This window comes from Schistocerca cancellata, chromosome 7 (genome assembly GCF_023864275.1).
Source record: "Schistocerca cancellata isolate TAMUIC-IGC-003103 chromosome 7, iqSchCanc2.1, whole genome shotgun sequence".
In the NCBI taxonomy this organism is placed as follows: domain Eukaryota; kingdom Metazoa; phylum Arthropoda; class Insecta; order Orthoptera; family Acrididae; genus Schistocerca; species Schistocerca cancellata.
Genome location: NC_064632.1, coordinates 602,317,256 through 602,340,220, shown reverse-complemented (window position 1 = coordinate 602,340,220; position 22,965 = coordinate 602,317,256). Strand labels below are relative to the sequence as shown.

Genomic DNA, 22,965 nt, shown 5'->3' with positions numbered 1-22,965 from the left:
CAGCAGTTGGGTCCCAAAGGAACTTACCACAAATTTCCAAATTTCCTTTTGCCCAACCATGTGAGGCAGTGCAGTGGTTAGCACACTGGAATCGCATTTGGAAGGGTGATGGTTCAAACCAATGTCCGACCACCCATATTTATGTTTTCCATTATTTCCATAAATTACACCAGGTAAGTGCTGAGTCTGCTGAGCTAATTGGCATATACTTTAAACTTGTACTATTGTGGTGGGTGTGGGCTTAGTATCTACCTTGGCTATGAAAATACCTTCAATGTGCTGTTCATAGTAGCTTATCCGCATTCCTGTTTTCTTATGCAGTGCTAAGCCTACTCATGTACTACCCTATTTGAATTTTAATTTAAAGCCCTGTATTCACCTGACAAGAAGTCATGTACCTCTTGACACTAAACTTAATTAATTCCTACTGTATCTAACTTTAACCTTGTGATTTCTATTTTTAAATTTTGTAACCTTCCTACCCAATTAAGGGATCCAACAGCCCCCACTCTGACCAGCAGAATGCCAGTTTTGTTTCTCCTGATGATGACATCCTCCTCAGTAGCCCCTGGCTGGAGATCCGAATGGGGGACTGTTTTATGTCAGGAATATTTTATCCAGGAAGATGCCACCATCATTTAACCACACTGTAGACATGCATATCATTGGGAAAAATTATGGCTGTAGTTTTCCCTAGCTTCCAGTCGTTTGAAGTGCAACATATAGTTCAGGAAATATGGCCAACTGAAATTGTGTCCATGTTTTTAAATTATCCTATGTATCTGTGTCATATGAATTAGGGACAAAAGGGATATGTTTTTATCTCAATAGCTTAGCCTATCTTGTTGCTGTATATAACAGTGTAGGCTGGCACAAGTATCACATGTGGCAGTGTGTACCCCCATAAGAGCTGATTTTAGCTCATTTCTTAGATAAAAGATACTTTTAGGAAACAATACATGCGTAAGTCACTAGCTTGAAATAAGAGTTAAGTGGATAAAACATGTAACAAAGTTATGCATCCCTCCAAACCCTATCATTTGCCGAAACTTTCATTTTGATATCATGAAGTATTCATGAAATAAAATGAGTGTAATGCCTCAAGCCCGGTACAAACCTATGCTTATTTAGTTTGTGTTACTACATCAGTATTTTTGTGAATGACTACATTATTTCACTTGCATTGAAAGAAAGAAAGTTGGTTACTCAATGTATCTGCAATAATTACTGCAGATGCTTACCAAATTTCGTATCCCCATTTCAGAACCAACTAACAATATTGCTCCCAAATTTCCTGGCAAGAAGTACGAAGGAGGAGAAATTCTAACAGCACCATACAATGAGGTTGTTTTCTTAGGCTGCCAGGTAGTTGGTTATCCGGCCCCTGTTTTTCGGTAAGTTGTTTACAGGAGTCATTTGAAAGATAATAGTTTTCCCAGAAAACTCTTTTATTTTGTTTAAAGGACTTAACAGATGACATTAATTCTCAGATATTGCTTGCCGTCAGTGAGAATTATGTGACTGGACATCAATGATAGTCCTACACTGCAAACATTGCAGTGACATGTAACAGAAACATACTCACCATCATCGTATTCTGCACATATTAGGCTTTACTTGTTACCCCTACTTCTAGGTATTCGCCTGTCATCCCATCTGGTTTTGGGTCTGCCCATGTTTCTTTGTTCTGATGATTTGCACTTTTATAGTATTTTTAGTAGTCTGTAATATAATTGTATGGATAAAAACATACTCACCAAGTGGTGGCAGGAGAAGACATGTGTAAAGGTTAAGGAAATGAGCAAACTTTCGGAGCCACTGGCACCTTCTGCTAGCAGAAGGACTGAAAGGACAGGGAGAGGAATGAAGGAAAATGATTGATGAGGTCTAGGAACTGGGGAGAGTTATACAAATGTCTCCCACAAACCTGGATCAGGGGAGGCTTACTGGATGGGTAAGTCTCCTCTGATCAGGGGATCTGGGTGACAATCTTAAACTATCCTATTTCCTAAACATCATCAGTCCTTTTCCTTCATTCCTCTTTTTGTCCCTTCAATCCTGCTAGCAGAAGGTGCTGATAGTCCTGGAAGCTTGCTCATTTCCTTAGCCTTTACATGTATTTCCTCCTGCCACCACTTGGTGAGTAGATTTTTTTATCTATCCAATTATATCATATTTTTAAAAATTGATTAGCTTGATTGACATTTTTGGTAGGCTGCCACCCTCTATCCTACTGATGTGCTCTTTCCATTTCCCTCTATATTCTTGTATTTTTTTAAATTTATGGACATTAGCTCTAATTCTGCCCTTATTTATATATCTCACTTTTGATCCTGTCTTATGTGTCCTCTTATGGTCTGAAAAAATCTTATTTCAAAACTATGGATTTTTGGTGCATACTTTTTTGTTGTTATCGATGTTTTGCTCCCATACATTACACCAGGAAGTGACAGCCTTGTACAAAAATTTCAGAAGTCCCTCTTTCTTTACTTGCCTTTGTAAAGTTCATTTAGTCATCCCATTCATTAAGTTAACCTCGCTCACTTTTATGCTGAAAACCAGTTTTGTGTTCATGTGATATATTACATCATAAGTATTTAAAATTTGTTACGTGCCCTATTGTATACCTGGGAGAAAGCTACTGGGTGTAGGGGAGTAGTGGACTGATGTAAAAGTGAGATCCTACATGTGAGTCACTTTGAGACTGTCATTCTTAAAATGAGCTGCTTTTGAATGATCTGTGTATTCCACCACTTTGAAGAAAATCAGCGACCTTTTTCAGGGTTCTTCTATGTCAATTTTGCCTTCAGTGAGATTGGTAGTGAAGCATCCTAATATATCTGTTGTTTCTTTGACAGGTATCCATATGTGATGGTCACTTATATAGTGCTGCATGCTTTTCAGAGCCTCTCAATGATAAAAATCTAAATAGTTTTTTGTTAATGTTGATTTATCAGGGATCTGTCACTCGAAGCACTTTTGTAGAAATACATGATACTCAGGCACTTGGATTGTTCACAGCAACCAGAGAGGAACATATATCATGGAAAAATCTTAATTTGACTGTTCATCGAACAGGAGGCATTTAGGAACACTAACAGTTCTGAACTTGGAAGACATGCTATTTGGCAGACTTTTCGTGGCACAATCACTCCCTAGTTCTGAATCTGTAGATGTCGCTAGTAGTCAGAAGATATCAGGTCTTTAGGCCTTTCTTTGCCCCACTCCCAATCTTGACACCACATGAAGTCTTTTACTACATACAATAATGGCTACTACAATGCTGCATGCAGTATTGATATTGTATCTGCTTTGCTTTCGTGAACTAAAATTCTGGATCTTGGAAAATAGCACAGGAACACGTCCGTCATAATCCAACTCAAAATACAATTAACCACATTTTGTGACACTAGAAAGTGTTTTTAGATGTCATTTACTTTCTCTCTTCAACTTTTATGTTATGTCAGATTTAGTTACTTTTGTAGAGGGTTGGTCTGCTTACTGAAGGTGTAGCATAAAAAAGCAATACTACATAATTTTCTTCCAAATAAAATTAAAAATATGTAAAAGCATGTAATTGTAATGAAATATGTAAAAAAAGTTATGATAAAATGAAATGCTGACAACATGATTCGTGAGCAGTTACACTTTTCCCATGTGTAGGAGCAAAGAAAAAGAATGATAGCATAAAAATCTGAGCTGCAGTCATGACGTACTGGTCTTGCAAGTGAGCTTACAGTGTAGCAACTGCTGTTTAAAAGTGTAGAACCACTCTAGTGTTTCTAGACAGTTTCTTGAATCCCATCTGATTTTCACAAGACTCTTATTTCTCATTAATTTCCAGAATGGAATTTGTAGCAAGATAAGGATTAACATCACACTGCACCCATGGGTTAACATACTTTCCACTGGCTAAAAAGTTACACCATTATGTGATTTATGTAACTGTTATGTGATTCATGTCCCTGACTGGAAATGATCTACTGGTTATTATCCAGCAATGCTCCTTTGAGATGCCATGGAGCATCTGTATGGTACAATGTATCATGGACTTATTGCTTGCCTGGCAGTTGGAAGGGACTGTACTTCCCACTATGGTTCCAGTGTTTTTCGTCTTTCTCTCTCTTTATGCCAGTTTAATTTTTAACAAATATTTCAGTAGTTTACACACGTTCTGTATGCTGTTTCACAGTTACTTCCTGTAGAGCGCTTAACCAATAAATTATTTAATTGGTATTGTTTCTTTCAAAGGTATGATTGGAAAGATATAGCCAACATGGTATGAGGTTATCCGGAAAGGCAGGGTGAAAATTGAGAAAGATACATTAGCACAAAGGGTACTATGTAGCAGTTCTTTTTTTCCCCTGTTACCTTTGTTTCTTCAAAGTTGATTATTTGTAGGGACCGAAAACATTTGCATTTTGCGATTAATGCAAAATAGATCTAAATTCTGCCTCAAAATGCGAAAATGTGAAATTATTCAATAGAGGCTGTGTTATAACAAATTGTATCCAGATGAGGTGTTTATTAGAGTTAATTTGAAATAGCTTTATTTTCTGCATACAGTATCGAAAATGTAAGTAGTTACATTGTACATCATAGTACATCATCTGGCAAAGTCCAGTTTGGAAAGATAATGTGTGCAAGAATGTACTTGCAAAATAAAGGGTACAAATGCAAAGACATTTTAAACCACTCAATGATCTAGTGCCATGCCAGTCTCTGCCACACAGTACTGCACTTTTGTTTAAGTTTTTTCAGTTACAATGTCCGTTGTGCAATTTTTTGTAACAGCACATTCATAACTTCTTTGTTCGCTCTTTACCAAGGTGTGTGATAATTGCGTACAGGGTAACAAATATTAAAATTTCGTATTAGTTTGCCCGAAAATCATCTATATTTATGTTCGAGTAGATTTTATTTGTGCATTCCAGCCGGATTCAGGCATATTGTTCAATAACTCCTTTGAAATTATGCCTCACTTTACTTGCAAGGTCCTACGTAACTACAGTGTAGTCTCTGTAGGCTAAAATTGACTTGGATTGTATCAGGCTAGCTCTTTTTACTGATTCGATCTGCACATGCTTCAATTGAAGCTTCTTTGTGTGTAACTTTGTGTTACTTAAATTTGCAATAAGTTTGCCTCCCATGGTGCCCTCGGGTCACTACTGGGTGCATTACTCTCTTTGATAATACTGGTTTGAAAATAAAGTTCTCAGGGTCTCATATTATTAATATAATTCTGGGTTCGAACCTGTCAATCTGACAGCTACACATGTATATATACATGTAATAGAAAAGACTGTACCAAGAAATATTTCAAGTTTGACACACATATAGAATATTATGCAGTACACAAACTAATCAGTACTAAAATGTTCCTCTTGACTGATCTCTGTCACAATTTAACACTACAAATAATTGCACTAATCAGGTTATCTGTGCAGACATTTAGAGCATGTTTAAGCTAACACTAATTAAAAAGAAGACATAACACAAATAATCATAAACAAAAGAGAAAGTCAATCATATTCTTATAACTAAATACTTCTACACTAGTACATTATCTCTACAGATCACACATCATTACTGTTTATTCATTTCCAGAAGAATGGTGTACCTTTTTACACATAACACATAGGACTATTAGTCATTTACTGTAGGAATATTTTCACATCCTTATGCGGATACAGTCCCTAGTATCTGCTAAGAGATAGCTACACTCATGTGGCACACTTACTATTCTAAACGGTCCATTGTACACCAATTGCCACTTGCTATTGTGTTTCAAGGGTGCTGAGGACTTAGGATGATTGCATAAGTCCCCAACACTAAGTTTTTGATTATTCGTCACATGTCGATTATATTTTTCTTTCCTTTTCTGAGTGCACCTGGTAAGGTTGCACCCTGCTTTCCTTATCCTCTCTTCCTTAGGCTCAGGAATGACTGGGACCTTAGGCAAAGGTGCCAGCCACTCATTCAGTACTCTATTATTATTCATTATAATCTCGGTTGGTGGGTACGCTGTAGAGGCATGCGGGGTTGCGTTGTGAATTTCCAAAAATTCAGATATCAGATCTGGCCATCTTGTGTGCTTATACACTGAAAAATTTATTTAACTCTCCAAATGTTCTTTCTACTAAACTTGCCTGTGGATGAAAACGGGATATTAGTATGTGCTTTATGCCTTGTTCATGTAAATAGTTCTTCCAGGTATGACCTGTAAAATAGGAAGCATTATCTGATATTATCGCTTCAGGCTTACCCACCTATGTAAAATATTCTTTCCCTAACCATTTAACTATTCCATGAGCAGTGGCTGATTTAAGGCAGTATATTTTTAAGTATTTAGAGAAAATGTCATATGCCGCTAAAATGTACTTTAATCCACCCCTGGCTCGAGGGTAGGGTCCTGCTATGTATATAGATACTAACTGAAGTGGCAGATGAGCCACTATAGGATGCAGTTCAAACCTTGTGGATTTATTTTGAAACTTAGCTTTTTGGCACAGAGGACAAGTCCTGATTAATGTGCGAGTCTGCTGGCTTATTCCCTTAAAGTAACAGTATCTGGATGAAATCCTTATCGTTTTGCCTATCCCAACGTGACCCCATGCTAAGTGCGTGTGCCACACTACAGTTGCGATAGCCTGTTGCGGTGTACACACGACCCTATGGTCATTTGACACACCTGTTTTATAATACAGAATATTATCTACTATTTTGAAGTTTTAAGATTGGTACCGTCTTTAATTTTGCTAATGACATATCGCCAAATCAGATCAGTTTCCTGCAACGTATACATATTCTTACACATATGTAAAAAGTCCCTCCTATCTACCTTATCTTGTACTAAGAGTATTCGATATTCCTCCAATCGTTCCAAAATCTTTGACACTGAGGATAGCCCTAGTGGGAGCCTCGACAAGGTGTCAGCTACAACATTATCTTGTCCTTTTATGTACATAATCTTAATTTTATATTCCTGCAATGCTAACCTCCATCTTAGCAAGCGGGTATGGTATAATTTGCAAGACATTAAATAGCTCAGAGCCTGGTGGTCACTGAATACTTTGATTTCTTTGCCATGGATGTAATAGTTGAATTTCTTTACCGCCCAAACCACTGCAAGAGCCTCTAACTCGGTAGCGGAATATGCTCTCTCACAGCTGTTTAGTGTGCGGCTGGCAAAACCAATTACATTGATTGTTGTGTGGTCGTTGCTTCTGTCCCACTGAAACAAACAAGCGCCCAGACCGTATGAACACTAATCTGTCGCTATGCAAAAATCTTTTGTAATGTCTGGGTGTCGCAGTATGTTTGCATTCACAAAGGCATATTTGATAGCGTCAAATGCGCGTTGACATTCTTCTGTCCACACCCAGTGCACATTTTTACGCGACAGGCTCAATAACGATTCGTTATTCATTAATTGGTTTGGAACAAACCGTCTAAAAAGGATGCAAGAGCTATAAACACTTTGAGTTGTCTCTTAGTTCTCGGGCTCGGAAACCCACAAATTGCGTCAAGTTTTTTGCTGTCAGGTTTGATGCCTTGTGGTGTTATTATGTGACCTAGAAATTTAATCTGATTACGTCCAAATTTGGATTTCTCAAGATTTTCTGTTATTCCCGCTTGCTTAAACCTTTCTAAGACGCTACCCAGTAGTTCTATGTGCTCCTCCCAGGTGGCAGTAGCAGTCACCAGATCGTCTACATACACTGTTACCCTTTACAGCAAATCCGGACCCAAAACCGCGTCGAGGGCTGTTATGAAAATCTCTGCACTTACATTTAGGTCAAAAGTTAGTACCCTAAATTGGTAGCTCCTTCCCCCAAATATAAATGCAGTATATTTCCTCGATTCGGGTGTGAGCAGGATTTGCCAGAATGAACTTTTCATATCAACAGATGTCAAATATTGCACTCCATGGAATTTTTGAATTTGCTCATCTAAGTTTTCCGGATGAGTCCTGACACGTACAATAATTTTGTTTATGTCTCTTGCATCTAATACTAACCGTACCTGTCAGTCTGCTTTTGCCACCGCCACCAAAGGACTACTATAAGGGGACAAAGACGGTTCTATTATTCCCCACTCAATCAGCTTTCTAATTTCTTTAGCTACTATTTCCTTCTTGGACCAAGGAATGGAGTATGAGGCTCGACAGTAGGTTTTGTGAGGCTTCGCCTCGATATTGTATTGATATCCCTTAATAATTCCTGGTCATTCTGAAAATACATCTGCATAGTCAGATAATAACTGTACCAGATCCTGCTGTTGCATTGAGTTCAAATTTTCAGACTGTGATACTTTGTTCACAAGTGCGTCCACATTTGCTTTTAATTGATCACCTTGTACGTCTGGATAATAGAGATTTTGTCCTAGAGAATGATTGTCTAAATGTAGTATCCACTGATTCCTACATTTTTTTGTTAATAGCATTACAATTAGGCACAGGTACCTCTTCAGATTCTCTACCGTGTTCATCAAACTTAATTTTTCCCAAGAAAGGTCGATTACTGTGTCCCTTTGTCTCAAAAAATCTACCCCCAAAATGCAGGCTACCTTTAAACCCTTTACTACCAGGAACGAGCACGCTATGGCTTCTCCCCCTATATACATCTCTACCCGCACTTGGAGTTTAATTATTTGTCGCTGTGCACTGATGGCTCCAGTGACTTTGCAATTGTTCACAGGAAAAGTCAGCATACGCTTTCCTTTCCTCAGTGCTCTGAATAAGTCCATACTCATGACACTGACAGTAGCACCTGTATCTACGATTGCTTGCGCATCAATATTGTTAATTTTGATCTCTATTATCGCTTGTACTTTGTCTTTGTGCTCCTTTATGCACGTGGGTGGTTCAGTTATTAATTCATGTCCCATCTGTACCCCGTCATTATACCTGAGGATACAGATTTCCGATGTTTTGTTCTGTGTCGGGCTGCTCTCACTCCAAACCTCAGCCGACGATGGAGAGCGTATCTCGGCTGAATCTAGTTTGTTGGATTATTACTGGTGGATGGGTGTGGCTGTTCTGTGTCGCTGACCTCCACTTTGTGTAAGTTGTGTTGCGTTGGCCGCCACGGTTGCACAATTGGCGCATTTTGTGGTGGCAGTCGGTTATTGTCATATCTTTCACTGTTTTGTCAGTCCGGACTGGGCCTCTGGTTCTGTGGCCAAGTTCGGTTTGCATCGTTATAGGTATTGGTGTTCCATGGCCCCCTGGCATTTTTCCATCTACTGTTGCTTGGTGGGCCTGTTTCATATCAGTCATCGAACCTCCTTTTCCGGTCATTGTTCACCGGCGGACTATTGCCGTTCCGGTATCTACCTCTTATTCCCGTTTTGTACATAATCTTGTCTCCTATTGTTACCTCCGCCGTTTCCATTATTTGGTGGAGGCGTGTTATTTCGACCATTTCTGTAACTGTTTCCGTTACTTCAAGCCTGTTCAGAGGCTGCCTTAACATCCTCCTGAATCAGGTCAATTGAGTCCAGAACAGACAAGAAATGTTCCATGTCGTTCTCCGGTACGTGTATAAGTCTTTCCTTTATGTGTATCGGCAAGTGTAATTTCAAAAGTCTGATCAAATCCTGGGATGAAATCTGCTCGTCCCAGTAACGGGTCTTATTAATGTATTTCTCAAAATATTTTCGCAAATTGCCTAATCGTGGAGAAAACGGCTCTGGATTATATACCTCTTTCCGTAATCTCTCCTGAATACATGTTGAACAATATTTGGCCAAGAATGCCTTTTCAAATTGCTCATATGTGTCGCAACTGTCAGCTGCTTTGGTTGCCCATAATGCAGCATCTCCTTGTATGTAAGACATAACGTACTGTATTTTCTGTGTATGACTCCAAACACTAGGCAAAATGTTTCTAAATCCCTTGATAAATACTAAAGGATGAACAGATTTCTTCTCCGTTGTAAAGATCTGAAACTGTCGGTTTTTAATCAGGCTTTCTTCGATCACTATTTTGGAGGTGACATTTGTTTGTTTCGCTAACATTGGTTGCCTGTTCTGTCTCGCAGTCGCAATTTTTCACTGCTGTATTTATATGCCTATCTACATCTACATCTACATTTATACTCCGCAAGCCACCCAACGGTGTGTGGCGGAGGGCACTTTACGTGCCATTGTCATTACCTCCCTTTTCTGTTCCAGTCGTGTATGGTTCGTGGGAAGAACGACTGTCTGAAAGCCTCCGTGCGCGCTCGAATCTCTGTAATTTTACATTCTTGTTCTCCTCTGGAGGTATAAGTAGGGCGAAGCAATATATTCTATACCTCATCCAGAAACGCACCCTCTCGAAACCTGGCGAGCAAGCTACACCGCGATGCAGAGCGCCTCTCTTGCAGAGTCTGCCACTTGAGTTTGCTAAACATCTCCGTAACGCTATCACGCTTACCAAATAACCCTGTGACGAAACGTGCCGCTCTTCTTTGGATCTTCTCTATCTCCTCCGTCAACCCGATCTGGTACAGATCCCACACTGATGAGCAATACTCAAGTATAGGTCGAACGAGTGTTTTGTAAGCCACCTCCTTTGTTGATGGACTACATTTTCTAAGGACTTTCCCAATGAATCTCAACCTGGTACCCGCCTTACCAACAATTAATTTTATATGATCATTCCACTTCAAATCGTTCCGTATGCATACTCCCAGATATTTTACAGAAGTAACTGCTACCAGTGTTTGTTCCGCTATCATATAATCATACAATAAAGGATCCTTCTTTCTATGTATTCGCAATACATTACATTTGTCTATGTTAAGGGTCAGTTGCCAGTCCCTGCACCAAGTGCCTATCCGCTGCAGATCTTCCTGCATTTCGCTACAATTTTCTAATGCTGCAACTTCTCTGTATACTACAGTATCATCCGCGAAAAGCCGCATGGAACTTCCGACAGTATCTACTAGGTCATTTATATATATTGTGAAAAGTAATGGTCCCATAACACTCCCCTGTGGCATGCCAGAGGTTACTTTAATGTCTGTAGACGTCTCTCCATTGATAACAACATGCTGTGTTCTGTTTGCTAAAAATTCTTCAATCCAGCCACACAGCTGGTCTGATATTCCGTAGGCTCTTACTTTGTTTATCAGGCGACAGTGCGGAACTGTATCGAACGCCTTCCGGAAGTCAAGGAAAATAGCATCTACCTGGGAGCCTGTATCTAATATTTTCTGGGTCTCATGAACAAATAAAGCGAGTTGGGTCTCATACGATTGCTGTTTCCTACAGAGTAGATTCTGGGTTGCCAAAAACGACATGATACTCGAGCAAAAAACATGTTCTAAAATTCTGCAACAGATCGACGTCAGAGATATAGGTCTATAGTTTTGCGCATCTGCTCGACGACCCTTCTTGAAGTCTGGGACTACCTGTGCTCTTTTCCAATCATTTGGAACCTACCGCTCCTCTAGAGACTTGCGGTATACGGCTATTAGAAGGGGGGCAAGTTCATTCGCGTACTCTGTGTAGAATCGAATTGGTATCCCGTCAGGTCCAGTGAACTTTCCTCTGTTAAGTGATTCCAGTTGCTTTTCTATTCCTTGGACACTTATTATGTCAGCCATTTTTTCGTTTGTGCGAGGATTTAGAGATGGAACAGCTTTGGAAAAAGGTGTTTAGTATTTCAGCTTTACGCGTGTCATCCCTTGTTTCAATGCCATCATCATCACGGAGTGTCTGGATATGCTGTTTTGAGCCACTTACTGATTTAACATAAGACCAGAACTTCCTAGGATTTTCTGTCAAGTCGGTACATAGAATTTTACTTTCGAATTCACTGAACGCTTCACGCACAGCCCTCCTTACGCTAACTTTGACATCGTTTAGCTTCTGTTTGTCTGAGAGGTTTTGGCTGCATTTAAATTTGCAGTGAAGCTCTCTTTGCTTTCGCAGTAGTTTCCTAACTTTGTTGTTGAACCACGGTGGGTTTTTCCCGTCCCTCACAGTTTTACTCGGCACGTACCTGTCTAAAACGCATTTTACAATTGCCTTGAACTTTTTCCATAAACACTCAACATTGTCAGTGTCGGAACAGAAATTTTCGTTTTGATCTGTTAGGTAGTCTGAAATCTGCCTTCTATTACTCTTGCTAAACAGATAAACCTTCCTCACTTTTTTTATATTCCTATTAACTTCCATATTCAGAGATGCTGCAACGGCCTTATGATCACTGATTCCCTGTTCTGCACTTACAGAGTTGAAAAGTTCGGGTCTGTTTGTTATCAGTAGGTCCAAGATGTTATCTCCACGAGTCGGTTCTCTGTTTAATTGCTCAAGGTAATTTACGGATAGTGCACTCAGTATAATGTCACTCGATGCTCTGTCCCTACCACGCGTCCTAAACATCTGAGTGTCCCAATCTATATCTGGTAAATTGAAATCTCCACCTAAGACTATAACATGCTGAGAAAATTTATGTGAAATGTATTCCAAATTTTCTCTCAGTTGTTCTGCCACTAATGCTGCTGAGTCGGGAGGTCGGTAAAAGGAGCCAATTATTAACCTAGTTCGGTTGTTGAGTGTAACCTCCACCCATAATAATTCACAGGAACTATCCACTTCTACTTCACTACAGGATAAACTACAACTAACAGTGACAAACACGCCACCACCAGCCGCATGCAATCTATCCTTTCTAAACACCGCCTGTGCCTTTGTAAAAATTTCGGCAGAATTTATCTCTGGCTTCAGCCAGCTTTCTGTACCTGTAACGATTTCAGCTTCGGTGCTTTCTATCAGCGCTTGAAGTTCCGGTACTTTACCAATGCAGCTTCGACAGTTTACAATTACAATACCGATTGCTGCTTGGTCCCCGCATTTCCTGACTTTGCCCCGCACCCTTTGAGGCTGTTGCCCTTTCTGTACTTGCCCGATGCCATCTAACCTAAAAAACCACCCAGTCCACGCCACACAACCCCTGCTACCCGTGTAGCCCTTGCTGCGTGTAGTGGACTCCTGACCTATCCAGCGGAACCCGAAACCCCACCACCCTATGGCACAAGTCGAGGAATCTGCAGCCCACACAGTCGCAGAACCGTCTCAGCCTCTGATTCAGACCCTCCACTCGGCACTGTATCAAAGGTCCGCAGTCAGTCCTGCCCACGATGCTGCAGATGGTGAGCTCTGCTTTCATCCCACTAGCGATACTGGCACTCTTCACCAAGTCAGATAGCCGCCGGAAGCCAGAGAGGATTTCCTCCAATCCATAGCAACACACATCATTGGTGCCGACATGAGCGATCACCTGCAGATGGGTGCACCCTGTACCCCTCATGGCATCCAGAAGGACCCTTTCCACAACTGGAATGACCCCCCCCCCCTCGGTATGCACACGGAGTGCACATTGGTTTTCTTCCCCTCTCTTGCTGCCATATCCCTAAGGGTCCCTATTACACGCCTGACATTGGAGCTCCCAACTACCAGTAAGCCCACCCTCTGCGACCGCCCAGATCTTGCAGACTGAGGGGCAACCTCTGGAACAGGACAAGCAGCCATGTCTGGCCGAAGATCAATATCAGCCGGAGACAGAGCCTGAAACTGGTTCGTCAGACAAACTGGAGAGGCCTTCCGTTCAGCCCTCCGGAATGTCTTTCGCCCCCTGCCACACTTCGAGATGACCTCCCATATCAGTGCTGTACTTAGACAAAAATTTTTCATAAATGAAGATCCATTGGCCATGAGGTTTCTGTCATTTGCAGAATTTATTATCAATGTCAGTGCTGTACTTGGGCAAAATTTTTTCATAAATGCAGATCCATTGGTCATGAGGTTTCTGTCATTTGAAATATTATTTAATGATTTCTCACAGTCTCACACAATTATCTCACAAGCAATAAATATTTGCTGTAAAACAAAACTATGGACAATGTTATGAAAAGGATAAGTTGCTACTCACCAATGGCTGCCAGAGGCAGTGATTTTGTGTGTGAGCTGCATTCGAGTGACAGTGTGTATGTAGTCCATTTCAGAAAATTCCATCTGGCTGAAAGTTAACGTGTTTAGTAGTCTGTGTGTTGTGCCTGTCTGTGACTCAACATCTTTGCTGTATGATGTGTAGCAATCTTATCTGTTTCATAATATTGTCGTTATTCCATCCTGGTTTTTCCATGGTTTGAAAACAAAACTGTTGTGAGTTCAAAATAGCTATCAGTGAGCAAAGTATCAATATTATAAAAGGGTAGTTGCTACTCAACATATAGCGCATTTGCTGAGTTGCAGAAAGACACAACAAATCGACTGTCAGAAAGTTAGCTTTTGGCCTACAAGGCCTTTCTCAAAAATAGACAACATACACACACAAAAATGGAACTCACACTTTGATTTCATCAGTGTGCAAAGGTTAGAAATAGCTTGTCAGACTTGAAATAAAAATTATTTGTTGTTCCTCTTTGGATTCACCATCCATGATATAAACTTTGGAAATCATGAAGCATAAAGAATGCTATGAATGCCTGGATTATAAATTTTCTTTGGTATTAAACTATGTCTAACTTCAAACAATTGTCTGTTTTCATATGGTGGTCATATACAGGAATGTGCTGACACTAAACGAGAAGAAGCATTTACTTTTAGCCTGTACAGTTAAAAATATCATGTGGTGTTAAAGACTACTGTGGTATGCTTGGCTTATAACTTTTCTTTTGTATTAAAGTATGACTGGGTTTAAAAATCGTCCATTTTCAAATGGTGGTCATATACAGAAATATGCATACACTAAATGCAGAAATGCATATTCTTTGTCTTATACAAATAGAAACTGGCCAAGACCTATGGATGTATATGATACTATGTGCTCACCACACTTCTAATATGGGTACTGTATGATAACTATAGATCTTAGTCAGTTTTTATTCTTGTGATGTGAACAGTACACTTATTTGTAATTAGTGAGTAAAAGGATCATGGCAGAGATTATCTCTCACAATTTTCTATTTACCAGTGTGGAAGCATGCATAAGCAGTTCTGTACAAAAAATTTAGGCTTGAAGCTTGTAGAGGAAAATTTTTGCTATTTCACACTAGAGAACTGAGCGTATAATGCTACAGAAAAATTGAAAATAAATCAGTCAAGGCTTTATTTTTTTAATTTATTTTTTTAAAAGAATTCTGGCAAAGAATAAGATATGAAACATACAACAGAAATGGAAAATTTAACTAAAATCTTAGAGTGAAGACAGAGTCCCTATCAGGCTGCAAGGGATGTCAAATAGAGTATCACAGCAGATAAAATTTCAACCAATAATTAATTAATGAAATATTAATGAAGTTAGCATACACAGAAGCTCAGGGACCATTGTTTCTTTCACGTCCCACCCAAAACAGGATGAATTTTCTCTCTTAATATTGAGTTTTGTATGACTTCTTGTCAAAAACCGTTTCCTTTGTTTTCTGCTTATTTTCTTAGCTCTGTTGGTTGTGTGGAGCGGGCGTTTTAGTTACAACAATAAATAATCACTCGCACTCCTGTCACTTACTATGAATACTTTTATTCTCGCAGGGTATACACAATGTGTGTAGTGTATAGTGCATACTACAGAGAACTGATCTGGCAAACATTCTTGCTGCTGTAGGGCAGTAGGGCAGGAATATTATTGGTGGGGGGGGGGGGGGGTGTAGAGTCAAGGACAGCCAGCCCGTGACATCAGTGGCGGTGCTGATGGGGCACTGGTGGTGAGCGTTGAGGCATTAGTGGCTGGCGGTGTGTCGTCCGGTGTTAGTGAGGCTGCCAGTCCACTGGCAACGGTGTCCGGAGTGTCAGTCATTATATGGAGTGCTCTATCACCGACATGAGCTGGTAGCCATCTGAAGAAAGAGTGGATTCCAGACCTGCTGTGTTGATTGTAGGTGGAAGGGGCACGTAGTTTTCTAATGACCTCGGGACCGTGCTGTAGCCTGACTGTCTATTGTCAGATTTGGCCCTAACCATGAGTAGTGAGTCCTGCAGTGTTATGGAAATGTTTTCTGGGAGATAGTCTTGCAGGTCTAGACCAACTGTAAATTGGCTTGAGGGGCCTGGAGCTGGGGCCAGTGAAGAGTAAACATAGGTGTGTCCGCTAAAGTCCACACTAGTTTTAGGCAGTTCAGTGTCATTTTTCCAGCTTGAAATATATCAAAAGTGTTTCATCCTCATTTCAACACCTTGTGTAAGCCACAGTACGCAGAGTGGAGAGCGGGTTTAACAGCATCAGTCCTCGGCACAATGTGTGTACACGATTGGAGGTGTTACGCACAGAGATTTCTTGTTTGGCATGGTGGGATGGTGGTGGGATGCGGATGTGGTCCCTGACACATTTTACTAGGTCCAGCAGGTTGATATCCACAGGCTCTGTTGTTAGGGTGATCAGTTCCCTGTAAAGCACCTCTGCCAGTGAGGTATCTAGCTCTTCTCTGTAGGCAGCTCATATGCCCAGTAGCGCCCAGGGACCCTGCGTCTGTCCACTCCTGGTCATGTCATATGAGCACTCTCTTGAGGGTGTGTTGCCACCATTCCACAAGTCCGTTGGATTGAGGATGGTTGGCTGTCGTGTGGAATAAGTGTCACCCACAGAGGCAGCAGAGCTCAGAGAACAGGGGCCTGGTCAGTTGTAAGGGACTCGGGCAGCCAAAGCGTGCAATCTATAGTGTGATGAAAGCTCAGGCAACAGTATCAGCCAAGATATCAGTCAGAGGCGTGGCCTCCACGCATCGAGTTTTCCTGTCTACGGCTGACAAGATGTAGTTGTATCCATTTGAATCTAGGAGTGGCCCCACCATGTTTATGTGGGCATGTTGGAAATGGCCTTTTGGAATGGGGAATTTCCCGAAGGGTGGCTAGACATGATGTCCTGTTTTGGCCCGTTGGCATTGGGTGCAGGCTCCCATCTGTGCAGCACAGTCCCATTTAATGTTAGTCCAAATGAAATGTTCCATTATGACTTTCAGTGTCAGGCATACTTCAGGGTGAGACAAGTTGTGGAGAAGGTCGATAACTGTATTCCTGGAGTTCTGTGGGACGACTGGTCGTTGTCTGCCATGTGATAATTCGCACCACACTAGTTTGGTTGTGTGTGCAATGGTGCACTGCATGAGGTGGAGGCCCATTGTGTGCCTAGATAGCAGGTTTTGAAGGTCGGTGTCAGTTGCTTGTGCCTCCGCTAGTTGGTCAAAGTCAAGATGGGCCGATATGGTAGTGAGTGGTGAGAGGTAGTCAGCCACCGTGCTTTCTGCTCCCCTTACATAGCAGATGTCGGTAGTATATTGTGAAATCAAGTCCAGGTGGTGAAATCAGTCAGAAGATTGCATGTTCATATCACGTCTGGCTCACCACTGTAGATAATGGGGAGTGGGCGTGGTAATTACAATGATAAACAATCACTCATACTCCCTTCACTTTGCTACGAATACTTTTATTCTCGCAGTGTATACACGATGCGTGTAGTGTAGAGTGCTTACCACAGAGAACTGATCTGGTAAAGATACAGTTGTTGTTGCTGTGCTAGGGCAGTAATATTGGAGGGTAGAGACAGTGGTTCTATGCCCCTTATGAATAAGTGGATGAGAATCTCAGAACAACAATTGTTTTTTTCTGTAATTGTTTGCTGTACTTCAATAAAAATTACTTAGTGATTCACATTTCAGAGAACTGAATGGTAGGGTTCAGCATTCAGCTAATCGTGGATCTTTCTTGAGTCCCATGCGCTGTGTTGCATTTAGATGGTAACTACAGAGCAGTCTCAAGTGTGACTGGCTCCACATTGACTACACTTTCCCCCTGCCACAGCAATCTGTAAATCACAAAGTTATTTTATTCCAGCTATAGCTTTCTATATATACATTCATATTTTTCATCTACATTCAGTGATTTCAAATTTAGTATCAGTTTGTTATATAGGATTATAGCATTTTTTTCCTCTTAATATATTTCACTTTATAATCAGACATTAAGGAAATAATGTGATAGTTATGGCTTTAGATACAGTGTCATGTGTTTCCTCATCATTTGTCATTACATTGTTTTACTCATATTCCTTCTACCAAGCAGAAGCTGCAGAATCTCTTTTTCAATATACATAAACAAAGTCTTGATTTCAACTTAATTCTACAGAGCCCAACAACAATATCCCTCCACGGCACCCAGGAAGAAAAATTGAAGGAAGCTTAGTTATGGACATACCATTAACAAATGTGGCAGTAATTTTATGTGAAGTTTCTGGATATCCACTACCAATTTTTAGGTAATTGTTCACACACACACACACACACACACACACACACACACACACACACACACACATTTTCTAATTAAACAGTTATCCTTTTATTAACTGCTGTAAACAGGTATCTTTTGTATTATGTAGTCATATTCATTTCCTCTTGTAGCCCAATCATAAAGTAATTTCAAAATATGTTTCAAAGAAAAGTCTCATTTGTTAAGGGGTATCTTACCTAATAAAAGCACTGACATCACTGAGTGGCAGAATTGTGAAATTTCAGAACCGAATGGCAACATAAGACCTAGAGTACTGAAAGAGCGTTTTGAGGGTAACAGCATAGTAGCACACTTACCTGCCGTTCTTCTGTGTCCTGGTCAGGGTTTCCCTACTCCAGTATTTAGGTAAGATGAAATTGCTAGTATTATGCATGAAATGGTGGTAAGTAATGACCTTCTGAAGAAATTAGATATTTTGTGATCTCTCTGCATCAACCACAGAGAGTTTTGTTATCATACCATTTTAAGCTGTCTAAAAACAATATAAACACTGCAATCACAATATTTATTTTAAATGTTTATTACTGTGACTTCATGTACAGTCTAAATCAGACTGAAGCGGCAGAAGATAGTGGTCATGTATACATTAAGTGTACCTGCTTGTGTGAGTGTGTGTGTTTGTGTGTGTTTTCCTTTTTTTCTGAAGAAGGCTTTGGCTGAAAGCTTAGTGTGTAACAGACTTTTCATTGCGCCTGTCTACACCTCAACCTATCATCTTTATGGTGAGTAGCAACCTATCCTTTTCAAAATTGTAGATATTCCAACCTGAACTTTCAGTTGTTTTGTTTACGGTCTTATGGAGATAAACCATATTTTACACTTATAGAAGATTAATTTTAAATTAACAACAGCCTCAGTTACAATGTTTACTTAGATTTACTTAGGTTTCAGTTTGGATAACCCAACCTTCTTCAGAATAAAAGGAACTTCGATTTGTCCGTAATGGACAGTGTCAAAAACTAAAAACTGTAATATAGTAATACATTGTCACATTGCAATAACTTATCTGGGAAACAGCAATATGACGATGTTTTACTATATTATAGTTTTTAGTTTTTGACGTTGTCCACTATGGACAAATCGTAGTTCCTTTTATTCTGAAGAAGGTTGGATTATCCCAACTGAAACCTAGGTAAACATTGCAACTGAGGCTGTTGTTAATTTAAAATTAATATTTATACAGTTGTGGATAGGGCCTCAAAATGTTGAAATTATTAAAATTCCTACCTGCTGAGGCTTATTGACGAGTGTTTATGAATGTAAGTTGTGTGCAGTTTCATTTAGAAAGACTGCTGTAATGATATTTATGTAATACAGAGAAAGAAAGAAAGGAAATAAGAAGACAAATGCTAATAGATTTTAAACTGAGGTCCATCAGGTTTTTTTTTCCATCACTTACAATTTTCTTTGGAACCTTTATGCCTGCCTTTCTTTATTTCTAAAAATTATAAAACTGCAACCAAAATATGGAAGTTCATACAGTGTCAAGACAGAAGAAAAGTTCTATATACTGAAAGCATTATCAGAGAAATGTTTGACATTTTGAAATTTCAACTCTGTCTCTTGATTTAAGAAATACATACGGCTACATTGAGGGCTGTCAAATGTACAGCAGAAAAGTGATTAGCGACTACCCATGAAACGAAAGGAATGAAGTCTGAGAGTGTTATGGATATGTTCAGCAAACCTAACTGCCAGATGATACAAGAATGGCATTGTGTATCACAGACGTCTGCTGTTGAAATTCTGATAGTGTAGGTTTCAAGAAGTGTCAGGAAATGTAATATGAACTCCCACATTTGGCACTCAAAACGGCCACAAAGAGGAAATTATATAGATTAAGCCCACAAGGAGGTTTATTGACAGTCATTCTTTCCATGTACCATTCATGAATAGAATGGGGAGGGGAGCAATAATAATAGGGATACCCAAAGTACTGTCTGCCACACACAGTAATGTAGCTTGCAGAGTATAGATGTAGGAGGTTGTTTTCTGTTCCTAGATTTCTCACTTGAAGGTGATTCATGAAATTTAGTAAATTCGCTTTTGCTAGATAGTTTGGGTTGTCTTCTGATGCATGCCTGCTCAGTTTTAACATCTCTAATGTTCTCTCAAGTGTCAGCCAAATGTGTCACCATTTGTACTGCCCTTCTTTTTATGCACTTAATATCCCCTATTAGTCCTCTTTTGTATAGGTCCCACACACTTCAGCAAATATTCTAGGATGGGTTGCACTAATGTTCGGTAAGCAATCTCCTTTTAGGCTAATCACCTTTTCTCACTCTCTTGACAATGAACTGAAGTCAGCCACAAGCTTTTCCTTTGACTAAGCATATGTTAGCTTTCAATTTCATATCCTTAAAATTTGTTACACCCAGGTGTTTCTATGAGTTTACTGATCCCAACTGTGATTCATTGATATTGTAGACATACATACAATGTTTTTTGTCTTGTGAAATGCACAGTTTTACATTCGAGAATGTTTGAAGTCTGTGCACCAGTTATCTTTCCACCACCAATTACAATTTGATCAATGAATTTTTGTGCAGGTTTTGTCAGACAGTACTTGGCTCTAGATAACTGTTACTATTAATATTGTATACCAGACCATTAGTATACAACATGCATAGCGAGGGTCCCAGCATACTTTCTTGGGATACACATGAAGTTACTCATACATTTGTTAATGACACACTATTTAAGAAATTCTCAATCCATTGACAACTTTTGCATGATACATCATATGATTGTATTTTCATTAATAAATGTTGGTGTAGTACTGAGGCAAATGCTTTTCGGAAGTGGATTATCTACATGACTGCCTCGATCCTTGGCTTTCAGGATGTCTTTCGCATGGCCAATATTTGTAGATTCCATAGTGGCTGACATGGTGGAGGTCATTCTGTTTGAGATACCTCACTACATACAGAACAAGTTGTAAGATTCTACAATAAATAGTTGTCAAGGATATGATATAAGATGCAGTTTTGTGGATCACTTCTATTACCCTTCTTGTAGATAGATGTGACCCACGCCTTCTTCCAGTTACTGGGCACTGTTTACCATTCAAGGGACCTGCAGTATATTATGATTAGTAGAGGGGCTAAATCAGCTGCAAATTCTGTGTAGAATGTGATCCATCAAACTCTGGAGTTCTATTTAATGTCAGTGATTTCTGTTGTTTTTCAGTGCCAGTGACACTAACATCGATTTCAGTCATTCTTTTGTGGTGTGAGAATTACAGTGGGGCCATATTTAGGATTTTCCTTTGTAAGGAAGCAGAATGAAGGTCAGCGTTATTGCTTTCACTTTGCTACCCTTAATTTAGGTTCCTGTGTCACCCATGAGTGTCAGAACGCTGACTCCGGTGTAGAGAGAGCCCTTAGATATGAAGAGTATTTCTTTGGGTTTTCTAAAGCTGTTTCAATAACATTTTGGTTTCATAGTCCAGGAATGTTTCATACATTGCCCTTTCGAATGTGAGACGCATTTGATTTAGCATTTCTATATCTATCACCTAATCCTTTGTTTTACACTTGTTATTCAATATCGCTGTTTCTTTACAGACATCATATACCATGGAGTGACCATTGCTACTTCTCCTTCTATTATGGTGTCACATTGTGCCACCTTCCAGCTATTGTATGTTGGAGGCAACAGAAGTGTTCTGCAGTCAGCTTCAAATGCAGGTTCTCTAAGTTTTCTCGATAGTGTTCTTCAATAAGAATGTCACCTTCCCCCCAGAAATTCCCATTTGAGTACACTTCTGCTAGCCTTCTTGTAGATGGGTGTGACTCATGTTTTCTTCCAGTTCTCTTTATTGTTCAAGGGACCTATGGTATATTATGGTTTTTAGAGGGGTTAACTCAGCTGCAATTTCTGTGTAGAATGTGATCCATCAAACCCTAGAGATTTGTTTAATGTCAGTGATTTCTGTTGTTTTTCAATGCCAGTGACACTAATATCTATTTCACTCAGCTGCCAGAAATTTAAAACTTGTGGATGGATTTCTCTGTTATTTGTATAACTTGAACTCTTTGTTCCTTATAGTATATATTCATTATTTTCTTTACTTATGGTTTATATTGCGGTGTGTTCTACACATAGTATGCAAAATTAATGCAGTATGTTACTACAAGTGGTGCAGTCACAGGTGTTAATATCAGATTTTATAAACTGTAGTCGATCGTGCTGTAAGCTTAAGGAACTATAAATGGTTTTTTTTTTTTTTTTTTTTTTTTTTTTTTTTTTTTTTTTTTTTTACTGACAGTGAATACAAACTGAATGAACTGAGAGTTAGCACCAAACTGTGACAACCTAGAATTCATTATGATAATGGTAATTTCATGATGGAATAATAATATAACATTGAGGGCAGGTGACCACCTTCCAGAAAATAAAAGATAGCTGGCAATCTAAAAGAACATAAAGTCATCCTGTGTTTCAAGCTTTTGCTTTTCTCCTAGCATGCATATACAACACGTGATCAACAACTTGACATCCAGTGCTGGATACAAGCCATCTCCAGACTTCTCCATGCATTGTGTTCTTCAACTACACTTAACTATTCCCAGACTTTTCTCATCTCTTGGGATATAGCGTAGTTGTCATATGAAATAATTCTGTGGGGCAGTACCAGGCATAGACACGCAGTATTCATTGCACATAAACATGCTATAATGGCAATAT

General features: G+C 39.6%; 1 protein-coding gene across 1 annotated transcript in view; it reads left to right on the top strand.

The window, feature by feature from the left end:
* Positions 1-22,965, top strand: part of LOC126091914 (Down syndrome cell adhesion molecule-like protein Dscam2) — an 895,908-nt gene that overhangs the window by 508,454 nt on the left and 364,489 nt on the right. The window lies entirely within an intron of this gene.